General features: G+C 48.1%; 1 long non-coding RNA gene across 1 annotated transcript; it reads left to right on the forward strand.

Moving 5' to 3' along the window:
* The first annotated feature begins 2,943 nt into the window (after positions 1 to 2,943).
* Gm40325 lies at positions 2,944 to 5,304 on the forward strand. Its single transcript, XR_868516.1, has 2 exons — positions 2,944 to 4,497; positions 5,006 to 5,304. It is a non-coding gene; the product is annotated as a predicted gene, 40325 (long non-coding RNA).
* Positions 5,305 to 14,250: the final 8,946 nt, after the last annotated feature.

Consider the following 14,250-nt stretch of genomic DNA (forward strand, 5'->3'; position numbering starts at 1 on the left):
AAACCAAAAAAGCCGGGTGTGGTGGCGCATGCCTTTAATCCCAGCACTTGGGAGGCAGAGGCAGGTGGATTTCTGAGTTCAAGGCCAGCCTGGTCTACAAAGTGAGTTCCAGGACAGCCAGGGCTATACACAGAAACCCTGTCTCGAAAAACAAAACAAAACAAAACAAAAAAACCCAACCCAAACCAAACAAACAAACAAAATCTTGAGGGGGAATCAGATCCCTGGGAGCTGGAGTTGTAGATGTTTGTGAGCAGTAAGTGTTCTTAACTGCTGAGCCATCTCTCCAGTCCAGTTTTAAGTTATTATTTTGTGTATCTGTGTGTTTTTAAAGTTTTAAAAAATTTGTATTTAGTATGGGGTGTGTGCGTGAATGTGTGTGTGGTTTGCTCACATGCACAGATAGCAACAAAGTACTGCTGAAGAGTTGCAGAGAGAGGTTGGGGTAGAAACCACAGGGGCAAAGATAAGGTTCCGGCTGTGAAGCTATGAAGACACACTGTGGTCCTTGTGGAAGCTAGTAAGCATTAAGATCCAAACCTCTGGTTGCTAAAAATTCTGGGGGGCGTGGTGGTGGCCGTGGTGGGCAGCGGAGGAAGCCTGGAGCCCTGGCTTCTGCCAGCCTTTGGCTTCAACAAGTAGTGACAGCAGGCAGATGGTGCCCTCTAGCGCTGCAGGGATCAGTGTTTGTACCCTTAACCAGCGTGTGCTCCCGGAGCTAGCGTGCTCCTAGGTAGTTGAGATTTTTCAGTCTTCGGGTATGCCTGGCTTTGTACCAGACCTACCAGGTAGGAAGAGTCTGAAGTTCTTTTCAGTGGCCAGTGCTTCCAGCTCTCCTGTGGGAAGTTGGGATACTTTAGCTCGTAACCTCTGCCTCGCATTACCAGTTACCAGCGTTATAAGGTTAGACCTTGGGGTCACACCCTTGGCCCTGAAGGCTTGCCCGATTTCTGCAACACTTCCAGTTAACCCGAGCCTACGGTCTCTAATTTTCTGCCTTCTTGCCTCCTTACTCCCTTGGGTTACATGAGACCCTACCTTGGAAACAAATGGGGCCAGTGAGATGAGGTTAAGGTGCCTGCCAACGAGTTGACGCCCTGAGTTTGATCCCTGGGACCCACATTGTAGGAGGAGAGAACTGACTCCCCTAAGTTTGTCTTTCTGACCACTACATGTGGACTATGGTACACACGAACCCACCTACTTACCCGCACATGCTTGGGAAGTGAATATAATAAAAGTACATTATGGGCTGGAGAGATGGCTCAGCGGTTAAGAGCACTGGCTGCTCTTCCAGAGGTCCTGAGTTCAATTCCCAGCAACCACATGGTGGCTCACAACCATCTGTAATGGGATCTGGTGCCTCTTCTTCTGGTGGGTCTGAAGATAGCTAAAAGTGTACTCATATAATAAAATAAGTAAATTTAAAAAATACATCATGTACATGTGCATGAAATTGTCAAAGAAGAAATAAACAGAATTAATATCAGGAGTGCTTATAAACAACTTACCATGAACAGTAATACCGGTTTTTATATTTTGAGACAGGATCTCAGTGTAGCCTTGGCTGGCCTCAAACTCAGCTTCCTGAGTTTGTGATAAAACGCATGCACCGCCACAATAATAATGATTTAAAACAATTCTCTAATTGCTTAACACCTGCCCAGGGCCCCAGGGAGAGATGAGTCCCTCCTATCTGTCTCAGTCTCAGACTTGTACTTGTGAACCTTGTTGCTGTCAAGGAGCTAAGGCTCTGACACCTGAGGCTCTTGAAAGCTGAAGCCCTGGAAAGTAACCCCCTCCTTTGCTACACACACACCACACACACACACACACACACACACGCACACGCACACACACACACACACACACACACACACACACACCAGGCTGCCAGTGCCTTCTACCAGAAGAAAAAGCCCTCAGTCACAGCCTCTACCCTGTGACCCTCTGTGGCCCTCCGAGCCTTGGGCACTCAAAGGGGGGGGGGGACCACCAGACCGGAAAAGTATCCCCTCACCCAAAGGCATCTCTTCATCTACCCTCCGTAAGTGGTGCTGCAGGGCCCACCGCCTGAAGTGATCACCAGCAGTCTGACTTCTAGAACTTGGAACAGTCGTCCATCCCTGCAGGACTCTCTGTACTTGTTTCAGAATCTAGATGAGTCTTCACCCTGTGATAATCCAAGAGTCACACTGTCCCCAAGGCCAGTCAGTACATGGCCGGACATGGGCCATGGTGTCTGAAAATATTGATTGGTGTGGGCAGAATACTTCTAGTGTTCTTGTTTGCATGGGGGGGGGGAAATGTAGGTAGATGAAGGGAGAGATGCTGAGGTAGTGGGTTTCCAGGAAGTCTGGCTGGCAGCAAAAGTGGTCACTCTGTGCCCCTTTGAGTGACAGCTAAGGCTCCCTGTGGTTCCCTCAGCTTGTACCAGGCACTATTAAGAAGGGATTGTCTCTATCTTTTTCTCTTTTTTTTATTTTGTTTTTTCGAGACAGGGTTTCTCTGTGTAGCCCTGGCTGTCCTGGAACTCACTCTGTAGACCAGGCTGGCCTCAAACTCAGAAATCTGCCTGCCTCTGCCTCCTGATTGCTGGGATTAAAGGCATGCAACACCACTGCCTGGCTTCCCCCCCCCCCCACCTGGGTTTCTCTGTATAGCCCTGGCTGTCCTGAAGCTCACTTTGTAGACCAGGCTGGCCTCAAACTCAGAAATCCGCCTGCCTCTGCCTCCCGAGTGCTGGGATTAAAGGCGTGCACCACCACGCCCGGCTACTGCCTGGCTTTTATTTTATTTTATTTTATTTTTTAGATTTATTTATCTCATGTATATGAGTACACTGTAGCTGTCTTCAGACACACCAGAAGCCATTGGCTCCTATTACAGAGGGTTGTGAGCCACCATGTGGTTGCTGGGATTTGAACTCGGACCTCTGGAAGAGCAGGCAGTACTCTTAACCGCTGAGCCATCTCTCCAGGCCCTGGGATTGTCTCTGTCAAGAGTAGGGAAATCGTAGAGTCCTGGAGGCTGAGCTCCAACCTCAGCAAACAGTGGCTGGTTCCTCTGGAACCAGCTCTCAATCACACCACCTTCCTGGAGGTAGGACAAAATTTTCACCCTTTTTCATCCCAGGACAAAGTGTGGCATTTGGGGCTTTTTGTTAGTTTCATTTATTTATATTTTAATAAGGTCTCAATTACGTAGCCAAAGCTAGCTTTGAACTCACTGTAGGAAGGAGATTGACACCCCCCCCCCATTCCTCCCCACTTAGAAGAAAATTAACAAGAAGGCTGCAAGCCCTTCAGGTCGATTTTGTGTCAAGCCAATACATCTGATTGTCTTAGCTAGGATGGGAAGGGTGAAAGTCAGGGAGTCTGCTTTCACTTGGGTCCACTTAAGGCGCCCTACCCACCCACCTCCACTGGCTTTTGCTCACCCAAGGGCCATGCAGAGGAAACAGTGTGGGCAAAGGCTGCCGTTCTTATTCTACAGAGTCCCAATGTCACCTCATCCTATTCCATTTGAAACAGTCCCCTGCTCTGGTGACCCAGCCACACTCTCACTGTCCCCTGGACCATACTGTAAAGCACTGGGCTGTGTGGGTCCCCCTAAGATCCCCAGGTCCTCCATACATGGTTCTGGCTCTATCTTTGCTCAGCATGCATACCTTAGCACGCAAGTGTCTAAACCCTTTTTGGTCTAGGCATGCAAGTCAGTGCGTACAGAGCTCACCTAGCATACTGGAGGTGAGACATACCTCCCACCCAGCACATGCAAGGAGGATCAAAAGTTCAAGGCTAGCTTCGGCTACATGTCGACTTTCAGGCCACCTTGGGCTGCATGAGATCCTGTGTCTCGGAATAAATTTTAAAAAGTTAAATAAGCATTTTGTTGGAAAGGGCAAATACCAAAATATATTGTACGGAAAAAAATTCTTATGTAATGCAAATTCCGAGAAACAAAGTTTTTCTAAATTTTAAAAAGAAACTATTTTCTCAGAATCTCGGGCATCCACCCAGGGCTAGGGTCCAGGGTTCCCAAGTCTTGGCCTGTCAGGTTGTCAAGGCGAAAGCGGCGCCTAACCTCCCTGGGCTCCGCCCCTCTGCCTAATTCTTATTGGGCACGCCCTTACCGGGGTCCCCTTCAGGATTGGCTGAGAGATGCAGCCCACGCGCAGGAATGGCATGTGATTGGTTGTCATTCAGGCCGGTTCTTCCCGGGGCCGCGATCTGGGCTGATGTGGGGCCAGTCCCGCACCAGCCAATCAACGCGCCAATCGCGTGTGGCGCGTGCCTATGCTCAGAATCCCTCCGCCGGGATGCGGCAGGGGCGTGGCTACTTCAGTCCGGAAAGAAGTTCCTTGGGGCTGGTGCAGAGCCTTAGGTCCGCAGCAGTCTAGCTTTCATTAGGGCTGCGGATTACCTCTGTTGCAAGCACCTGAATCGCTTGCTGGAAGCCCTGGGTTCCAGCACTAGCATCCTCCAAAACAAGAAGGTAAATAAATATACAGTTAAAAGAGAAATGAGAGACGCATCCCTAAAACAAGCAGGTAATAGAAGAAGTTGTGTGAGTGTGTGTGTGTGTGTGTGTGTGTGTGTGTGTGTGAGAGAGAGAGAGAGAGAGACCCCTAAAACAAGTAAATTAAAAAAAAAACAATTAAAAGAAAGAAAAGAGAGGGAAGCCTAATATACACTTGCAAACCCAGCACCGGGGAGTTGGAGGCAGGAGGATCAGAATTTCGAGGTTATCCTGGGCTACATTGTAAGTCAAGGCCAGCCTGGGCTACATGAGACTGCCACTCAAAAACAAAAACACCTCAAGAGGCTGCTAATTAAAGGAAGATGGAAATGAGTTATAGTGTCATAGACCTGTAATCATTACCTACCTACTTGGGAGGGTGAGGTAGAAAGTGTACAAGTTCAAGGCTAGCCTGGGCTGCATTGCAAGTTCAGGGCTAGCCTGAGCAATTCAGGAAGAGCATACCTCTTCATTCACCCACAAGCCACCCATGAACATAGACTGAAATGAAGGCCCCAGAGATGGCTCCGCTCCACTCCATGGTTAAGGGGGCTTGCTGCCAAGACTGAAGATCAGAGTTCAATTCCTAAGACCCACATGATGGACGGGGAGAACTGATGTCCTGAGAAGTCGTCTTCTGGTCTCGGCTATGTCACATGTCATGTACGCCCTCACCCCCTAAAATAAATGTGTATGTTGGGGAGATGAATCAGCAGTTGCCAGAGACTGTGCTGGAGTCACACACACACACACACACACACACACACACAACACACACACACACACACACACACACACACACACACACACACACACACTGTGCTGGAGTCACACACACACACACACACACACCACACACACACACACACACACACACACACACACACTGTGCTGGAGTCTCACACACACACACACTGTGCTGGAGTCACACACACACACACACACACACACACACTTATGAAAGGCTCGGAATACGCCTCAGTGGATAAGTGCTTAGTGCTCAAGCAGGAGAAACTGAGTTCCAATCCCAGAATCCACGTAAAATGTTGGGTATGGGAGTGAATTGTCTATAATTCCAGCACTGGGAAGGTGGAGACAGGAGGATTCCTGGGAACACTGGCCAGCCGATGGGTGAACTCCAGGTTCAGTGAAAGATTCTGCTTTAATCTTTAGTCCCGAGAACCTTGGCTCTCCTTTCCATTCAGATGCCAGCTGAAGTCATTGGCGACTTTGAGTCGGTAAGGACCTCTTCTCCGGAAGCTGCAGCAGGGAGGACTTTGAACTTACGTAAGATGAGAAAAAAAGCCAAGTGAACCCAGAGGGCGCGTGCTCACCCCATCGAGTCCACCTTTCTCACTGAACAAGTGAGCAGTCTCAAGCAAGCTTCCAGGGACCTGGCAGGCCACCAGGCCCAGTTGGTCTTGAGGGACATCGGAGGCAGGAAGACCTCTGCCTTGGGATTAGTGTGGGAACCGGGGTGAGCGTTGCCTAGGCGGTTTTCATGGTCTGTCGCCTAGCTGTATGTGCTTCCAGAAGGAAAGGGGTCCAGGTGAGGGCTCCAAGAGGTACAGCTCATCACCTCTGTATCACAGGATGTTGCTGAATAGGGACAGACAGAAGATAAGAGAGCAATATCTTAAGCCCAGTGTGGCAGTACTCACTTGTCAATACCCCACTCAGGAGGTGGAGGCAGGAGGATTGTAAGTTCACTGTCATCCTGGGTTGTATAGTGTGTTTACACCAGAATTTAGTTTCAAAAAAAAAAAATACAATAGGAGGAGGATAGGAGCAGGAGAGATGGCTCAGTGGTTAAGGGCACATACTGTTCTTGCTAAAGGATCTCAGATGGATGGCACAGTATGCAAACCTGATGACTTAAGCTGGATCTTCACATCGAGAATGGAAAGAGTGGTTGGTTTTTTCAAGACAGGGTTTCTCTGTGTAGCCCAGGCTGTACTAGAATTCACTCTGTAGACCAGGCTGGCCTGGAACTCAGAGATTCACCTGCCTCTGCCTCCCAAGTGCTGGGATTAAAGGCTTTTGAGACCACTGGCCAGTTTGATAGTGGACTTTTTAATTCTTTGGTAGACGTGTGTGTGTGTGTGTGTGTGTGTGGGAGGTGCACACATGCTGATGCACACATGTGGAGACAGTAGGCAACATGTGGTAATTGATTCTCTCCTATCACATGGGTCCCAAGAATTTACCTCTGGTCATCAAGCCTGCTGGGAAGTACCTTTAACCTACTGCTCCCCCAATCTTTTAAAGGACTTTTTCTTTTTTTCAGTTTTGAAATTTTATCTTTTTTTTTTTTCTTTTCGAGACAGGGTTTCTCTGTGTAGCCCTGGCTGTCCTGGAACTCACTCTGTAGACTAGGCTGTTCTCGCACTTAGAAATCTATCTGCCTCTGCCTCCAGAGTGCTGGGATGAAAGGCATGCACGGGCTAAATTTTACTTTTAGATTTAGGGTGTCATCTGCTATGCAAGAAGAGCTGCAGTGGGCCAGTGAGCTCAGCTGCTCTGGTGTGGCCCAGCCCCAGAGTCTACAAAGGATTGCTTCCTGCTATGGATGTGCTTCCTTCTATTTGTCATTACTACTCTCCTTATTCACTTGACTTGGTGTGAGCGGAGACCAGGAGACCCTCCTGTCCATTGCCCGGTGTGATTATTCCCTGGGTGATAGCCCACCTTACTGGGTATATTTCCCGCAGATCAACATGAAGACGAGCGTTCATGCACTCATGCTGTTTAGAGGAGTTAATGACTTTACAGAATTCCTGCTTTGATTCAGATAATTGTCGGAAGAACGTTTAAGGAGTTGTTTTGCCAGAAAGATGGAATAAAGTTAGAATCAAGACTAGAACGTGCCTCCTCCTCACAGAATAGTGAGAAAAGGCTGCATAATAAGGAATATAATAAGCTTTCATAAACTGCATTAAGAAGAGAAATAGGCTTGGGACAAATCTGTGATCAAGGAAAAACATCCATTCTAGGTCAGGTTCAAGGAGGAGGCCACAGGTGTGAACTCTGATAAAGCAAGGCCATGGGAAACTGCTGCTTTGAAGGTATAATGAGCTTAGAGAATGAAAGACGGCCTTGAACTTCCTATTGATATCTTTCTGTACCTCCCCTTTTGTTGTAACATTTTATCTATGAAGTAACTTTTTCTTACATGGAGAACCTTTTACCTAAAAAGGTATAAAAAGCTGAAAGCAGTAATAAAGGTTGGTGCAGCCCTTTTAGGGCTTCACCCAGTGTGTATGTGTCTCCCTCCCCTCCCCTCCCCTCCCCTCCCCTCCCCTCCCCTCTTTGACTCAGGAAGATTTAATGAATTTTAAGCCTCTGGCCTGGCCAGGAGAGGCCTCTGAACCAGTGAGAAGAGAGCCTAAGTCACTAAGCTTCTTTTCTTTTCTTTTCTTTTCTTTTCTTTTCTTTTCTTTTTTTTTTTTTTTTTTTTTTTTTTGAGACAGGGTTTCTCTGTATAGCCTGGAACTCACTCTGTAGACCAGGCTGGCCTTGAACTAAGAAATCCGCCTGCCTCTGCCTCCCAAGTGCTGGGACTAAAGGCGTGCGCCACCATGCCCGGCTAAGCTTCTTTTCTTAGTCCTCTGATGCTATCAGCAGGAGTAAATTGCCAGAAGCCATCAGCTTCTGGCCCCAGAGGGAGAAAGAATGAAATGGCCAGAAGCTATCAGCGTTTGGCCCCAGAACACCAAGAGAGAGTTAAACTGCTAAAAGTCATCTGCAGCTTTTGGCCCCAGTCGCTGACACCATAACCCTTAGCTGCCTTCCTTGGGTACCTGGATGCTGAGCTGGACCTTAGCAGGTTTAGATGCATGAGCACTTTGCCTGCCTAGAGTGTATCTATACCATGCATGTGCCAATAGGTGGTTGTGAGCCACCATGCAGATGTTGGGAACAGAACCCAGGTCTTCCACGATTGCAACAAGTATTCTTAACTGCCGAGCCACCTCTCTAGCTTCCAAGTGTATGTGTGCTTTTATTTATTTATTTTATATGCCTGTATAGGGCTTTTTAAAAATTTTATTTATTTTATGTACATGAGTACGTCCTTGGCTGTCTTCAGACACACCAGAAGAGGGCATTGGATCCCATGACGGATGGTTGGGAGCCACCAGGTGGTTGCTGGGAAGTGAACTCAGGAACTTTGGAAGAGCAGCCAGTGTTCTTACCCGCTGAGCCATCTCTGCTGAGTAATCTCTCCAGCCCCGCCTGTATAGAATTTCAGTGTATCACATGTGTGCAGGTATCCAGTGTGAGCTAACACCGGAGATGGGTGATGGGAACTGTCCCTGGGTCTTTTGAGCAGTAAATGCTCTTAACTGATCATCCCATTTCTCCAGTTCCTCGAGTGTGTGGTTCTAAGAAGAAAGGTCTAGGGGTTTGCTTGTACTGGGCTGGCCCTTCTGTAATGGAAACTCTCAGGGCAGACACTTCCCTATCTGGTGGCTTAGCATCTTAAGAATCCTCTGGCCTGCCTGCCCAGTGTCATTCATCCCTGCAGGATTTCCCACTGGATCTGTCGTGGCCTTGTTCCTAATCCTGGTTCTAATCCCCACATCCCTGCTTGGTGATGGGGAGGAGGTGGAGAAGACGGGCTTGAGCCGTGCAGTGGCCTCGGGGTACCTCTGGCTTGAAGGAGTTGGTTGGCACCTCTCCTGTTTTCATAGCCCTCTGGGGTGTAGTGGGAGGGTGAAACTTCTCCCCTTGGAAGGCAGGAAAGGAAACCCATCCCACAATGCACCTTGCCTTACTTCTGGCCCTGTCTAGAGACCTTGTACACTTTGCCTTAGCTCTGACTTGGCCCTGCATCAAAACCTCCTGTGCTCTGTGCCTCAGGTAAAGGGCAGTTTTGAATCAGAGATTTGTTCTTGTCTAGTACGGGCTCTATGTTTGCCCCAAAGCACAGCAGCAGAGTCTGTCATCCAAAACAGCTTAGTGCCCAGCTCTTTGAGATCTGTAATATATCTACACACAGTGTCCTGGCCTACAGGTTTATGGGCAGATAAAATACACACACACACACACACACACACACACACACACACACACACACCCCAATCAGTAGCTATACATTCTCAGCCAATAGGGCCTTTGTGTTCTGTACAATTTAGGTTCTAGAACATCTGTAGGCTAGATAGCTTTGCTTCACTTCACACAGGGATCAGGTTACACGACTCTATTAGAAATGGCTTTTCATGTGCATAATTTTAAAAGCCCTACCTCTAGTATGATCTCCAACCCACCTTTATTTTTGTTTTTGATAGGGTCTTAACTTGGTAGCCCAGGCTGGCCTTGAAATGGCCATGAAGAAACAGACAATTAGAGCCGGGCATGGTGGCACACGCCTTTAATCCCAGCACTCTGGAGGCAGAGGCAGGCGGATTTCTGAGTTCAAGGCCAGCCTGGTCTACAAAGTGAGTTCCAGGACAGTCAGGGCTATACAGAGAAACCCTGTCTCGAAAAACAAACAAACAAAGAAACAAACAAACAAAAAAACAAAAACAAAAAGAAGGCACCTTCCTGGGGCTGGAGAGATGGCTCAGTGGTTAAAAGTACATACCGATCTCCCGAAGGTCCTGAGTTCAATTCCCAGCACCCATACCGCAGCTCACAACTCTCTTCTGACGTGAGGATGTCCATGTAGACAAAATACGCATGTATATAAATAAATAAATCTAAGAAAAAAAAAAGTCACTTTCTAGTTCTGTTACTTTGTGTGCCCCGTACTAAGGATTGAACCCAGGGTCTCACACATGCTAGGCAGATGCTCTACTCCCAAGGCAGGTCCCCAGCCAGTCCTTTTGTCTCATTTTACATTTGAACCCCCCTTTTTTTCCATTAATATTTTTGAGACAGGGTTTCATATAGTCCAGGCTGGTCTTGAACTCCTGATCTTTATGCCTCCGCCTCCCTCCAGCTTATATTAGAGAAGTGGATTATCATTCTGGGGTTCATGTGATGCTGGACATCAAACCCAGGCCTTCATGCATACAAGTCAACCACTCTGCCAATGGAGTCACATCTCCAGGCAATTTGCAGCCTTCCATGATTCTTCTCCCTCCTCTCTGGGCTAGGAAGGATGTGATTGGAGCAAGGAGGGCTTATGTATGTGAGTACACCATAGCTGTACAAATGATTGTGAGCCTTCATGTGGTTGTCGGGAATTGAATTTTTAGGACCTCTGCTCACTCTGGTCCAAAGATTTATAGATTAATATACATAACTGCACTGTAGCTGTCTTCTGACACACCAAAAGAGGGCATCGGATCTCATTACAGGTGGTTGTGACCCACCATGTGGTTGCTGGGATTTGAACTCAGGACCTTCAGAAAAAAAGTCAGTGCTCTTATCTGCTGAGCCATCTTTCCAGTCCCTGCCACACGTATTTTACATAGTTTCTCAACACACAGAGTCAGGTGGATTTCTGTGAGTTTGAGCCAGCCTGGTCTACAGACAAATTGCAGGACACCCAGGGCTACATTACAGAAATCCTGTTTCCAAAAAGGGGGGGAAATGAGGTTGAAACAGGCTAGGGAGCAAGGAACAAGTTTTCTTTCTCTTCTCTTCTCTTCTCTTCTCTTCTCTTCTCTTCTCTTCTCTTCTCTTCTCTTCTTTCCTTCCTTCCTTCCTTCCTTCCTTCCTTTTGGTTTTTTGAGACAGGGTTTCTCTGTGTAGCCCTGGCTGTCCTGGAACTCACTCTATAGACCAGGCTGGTCTCGAAGTCAGAAATTTGCCTGCCTCTGCTTCCCAAGTGCTGGGATTAAAGGTGTGCACCACCACTGCCTGGCACAAAGTTTCTTTTTTTAAACCTCTGCTCCTGCTTGAGTTTCTGCCCTGACTCCCTCAGCGATGGACTGTGACCCAAAAGTGCAAATGGAATGGTCTGTTTCCTCCCCAAGTTGCCTTCTGTTTATTACAGCAACCTAGAACAACACAGCACCAACTCACGGGGGGGGGGGCACTTGACAGCTCTCCTCCATGCCCACATCCACTGACTGGAACTGCCTGTCTCCAAATCACTACCATCTTTTGTAAGAGCCTCCATCTCCACGTCTTGAATACTTGCCGTGTGTCCGGAGGCTCATACATTGGAAGCTTAATCCCCAGTGTCACCTGGTAGGAGGCGAGGCCAGGTGTGCAGGTCCTGAGGGCTCCTCTACCTGTGTGAGCAGATTAGTGCTGGTTCTTAAGAGGCGGCAGGCTTCAGTTCTGTATTTGCTTTCTTCCTCCCTTCATGGCCCAGGTTCTCTTGCCCTACTGCTTCCCTCACGAACTGGGGAAAAGCAGGAAGACCCACACCAGAGGAACCGTCTAGAATTTTTTTTTTTACACCCCAGTTCTAGACCCATAAGAAATCACCCCTAGCCGGATGGATGGTGGTGGTTCATGCCTATAATTCTAGCACTTGGGAGGCAGAGGCAGGCGGATTTCTGAGTTCAAGGTCAGCCTGGTCTACAGAGTGAGTTCTAGGACAGCCAGGGCTACATAGAGAAATCCTGTCTCAAAAAACAGAACAGAAAGAAGAGAAAAAGACATCAACTTTTGGGCTGGGAAGATGGCTAGATAGGCTAATGGCTGCTGTGCATGAGGGAGGACCTGAATTTGGTCCCCAGAGCCTGTGTGAAAACAGCCAGGTGCAGTGGCACACATGTGTAATCCCCGCACTGGAGAGGGGAGGAAGAGACAGGTGGATCTCTGAAGCTCATTGGTCAACCACCCTAATCTACTCAGTGAGCTCTGAACTGGTGAGAGAGTCTGTCTTAAATAAAAATGGAGAGGCTGGGGAGATAGCTCAGCGGTTAAGAGCACTGGCTGCTCTTCCATCCAGAAGATCCAGGACTCATTCCCAGCATTCCCATGGTGGCTCACAACCATCTATAACTCCAGATATATCCAAAATCCTCTTCTGATCTCCATGGGCACTAGGAATGCCAATGCTACACAAACATATATTCAGGCAAAGCACCTATACACATAAAACAAACAAACAAACAAACAAACACCCCCAACAAAACAAAACAATGAGGGAGCCTGGCATGGTGGTAGCACACAGTTTTAATCCCAGCACTTGGAAGGCAGAAGCACACAGATCTCTGTGAGTTCAAGGCCAGCCTGGTCTACAGAGTGAATTTCAGGCTAGTGAAGATACATAGGAAGGCCCTGTCTCACAAAAGAAAAACCAACCAATCCCAAAAAACCAACCAACCAAACAAAAACCATCACCACCACCACCAACAACAAAAAATGAAGTGGGTGTCAACTGAGGAATGACACCCATGATTGACTTCTGACATGATTGACTTCTCAACTCCAAACACACCAACGCAAGCGTGGGCCCCCCCACCCCCATGCACACACATGCATATGTGCACACACACACAAAGAGAGAAAGAAAATTAACTTGTTTTCAGTTATTTTAGACACTGGGTAGACAGCAAAGTACCAAATGGACTGACAAGACTATTAGCATCCAGAAGGTTCTCATCATAGTAGGATCTGAGCATGCGTTCTCTCTGTAGGAACCTTCTGATGCTCTCCCCCAGATTCAAAGCCAGCATCTCTGATGTTCCCCCAGGACGAACTTAAGCTGCTACCGTTTCGTTCACTGACTTTGCTACTCCAGGGCTATAGTACCAAAGACCTGGGCCTTTTCAAAGACCTGGGCCTTTTCAGTTAGTTGAACGTGCACACCCCACAGGACACAGTATTCTTGCTTGGGGGGCCCTGGACACTGACTCCTCTCTTTGTTCGGAAACCTGCAAGATTTCCTAAAGCTCCCTTCTGTCACCTGCAAGCCACTGTGAGCAACATGGAGTCACATCCCTAGCCCTCTCTTTTCTTTTAGTTTTAACACATGGCTTTTTAAAGTTTGCCCGGACTAGTCTTTTTCTTTTCTTTTCTTTTCTTTCTTTTTTTTTGGTTTTTCGAGACAGGGTTTCTCTGCTGGCCTCGAACTCAGAAATCCACCTGCCTCTGCCTCCCAAGTGCTGGGATTAAAGAAAGGTGTGCGCCACCACGCCCGGCGCCCCGGCTAGTCTTGAACTCACTCTGTTACAAGAATAATCTTAAAGCCCAGACGCCTCTCCCACCTCTACCTCCCAAGTATTCCGATTACAGGGTTTTGCTTTGAGGTCCATGCTGGAGTGGAACTTACTGTCATCCTCCTGTCTTAGTCTTTAAAGTGCTGGGTTTCAGGCTTGCCCCAGAATGTCCTGTGCTTAACGCTTTTATTTTCAGTCTTGACGATAGACTTGAGGTCTCACTCACTCAGTATCTTATGTTACATTATATACCCCATGTATCCCTGCTACAGCATCCCTGTGAGTGAGCACACGCGACACGGACACGCATTTTAGAGGTCTTCTGCACGCGTTTTAGGCTTAAGACATCTCCGCAGCTAAAGTGAGTGTTGGAGGAGCAACTTAATTTGAATAAGTGAATGAATGAACGAACGAACGAGGGCAATAAGTAAACAGAGCAACACCCGGTAAGTTGTGCAATAAGTGAGGGCGTGGAACATGCTTATCGCGCCTGCGCAGGCGAGGCACTCTTTTTGGCAGCAAGCGCACCTTTTGCAGGCGCGGCGCGGCGGAGGGTTACAGAAGAGGGCGTGGTCTCAAGAGGCGTGGCTTTCTGGAGGCGTGGCGAAGGCTGCTGGGGGTGTGACCAGGCCGGATGTCCCACAGGCCGCGCCGGCGCTGGTTC

Source organism: Mus musculus, chromosome 5 (genome assembly GCF_000001635.26).
Source record: "Mus musculus strain C57BL/6J chromosome 5, GRCm38.p6 C57BL/6J".
NCBI classification, from domain to species: Eukaryota; Metazoa; Chordata; class Mammalia; order Rodentia; family Muridae; genus Mus; species Mus musculus.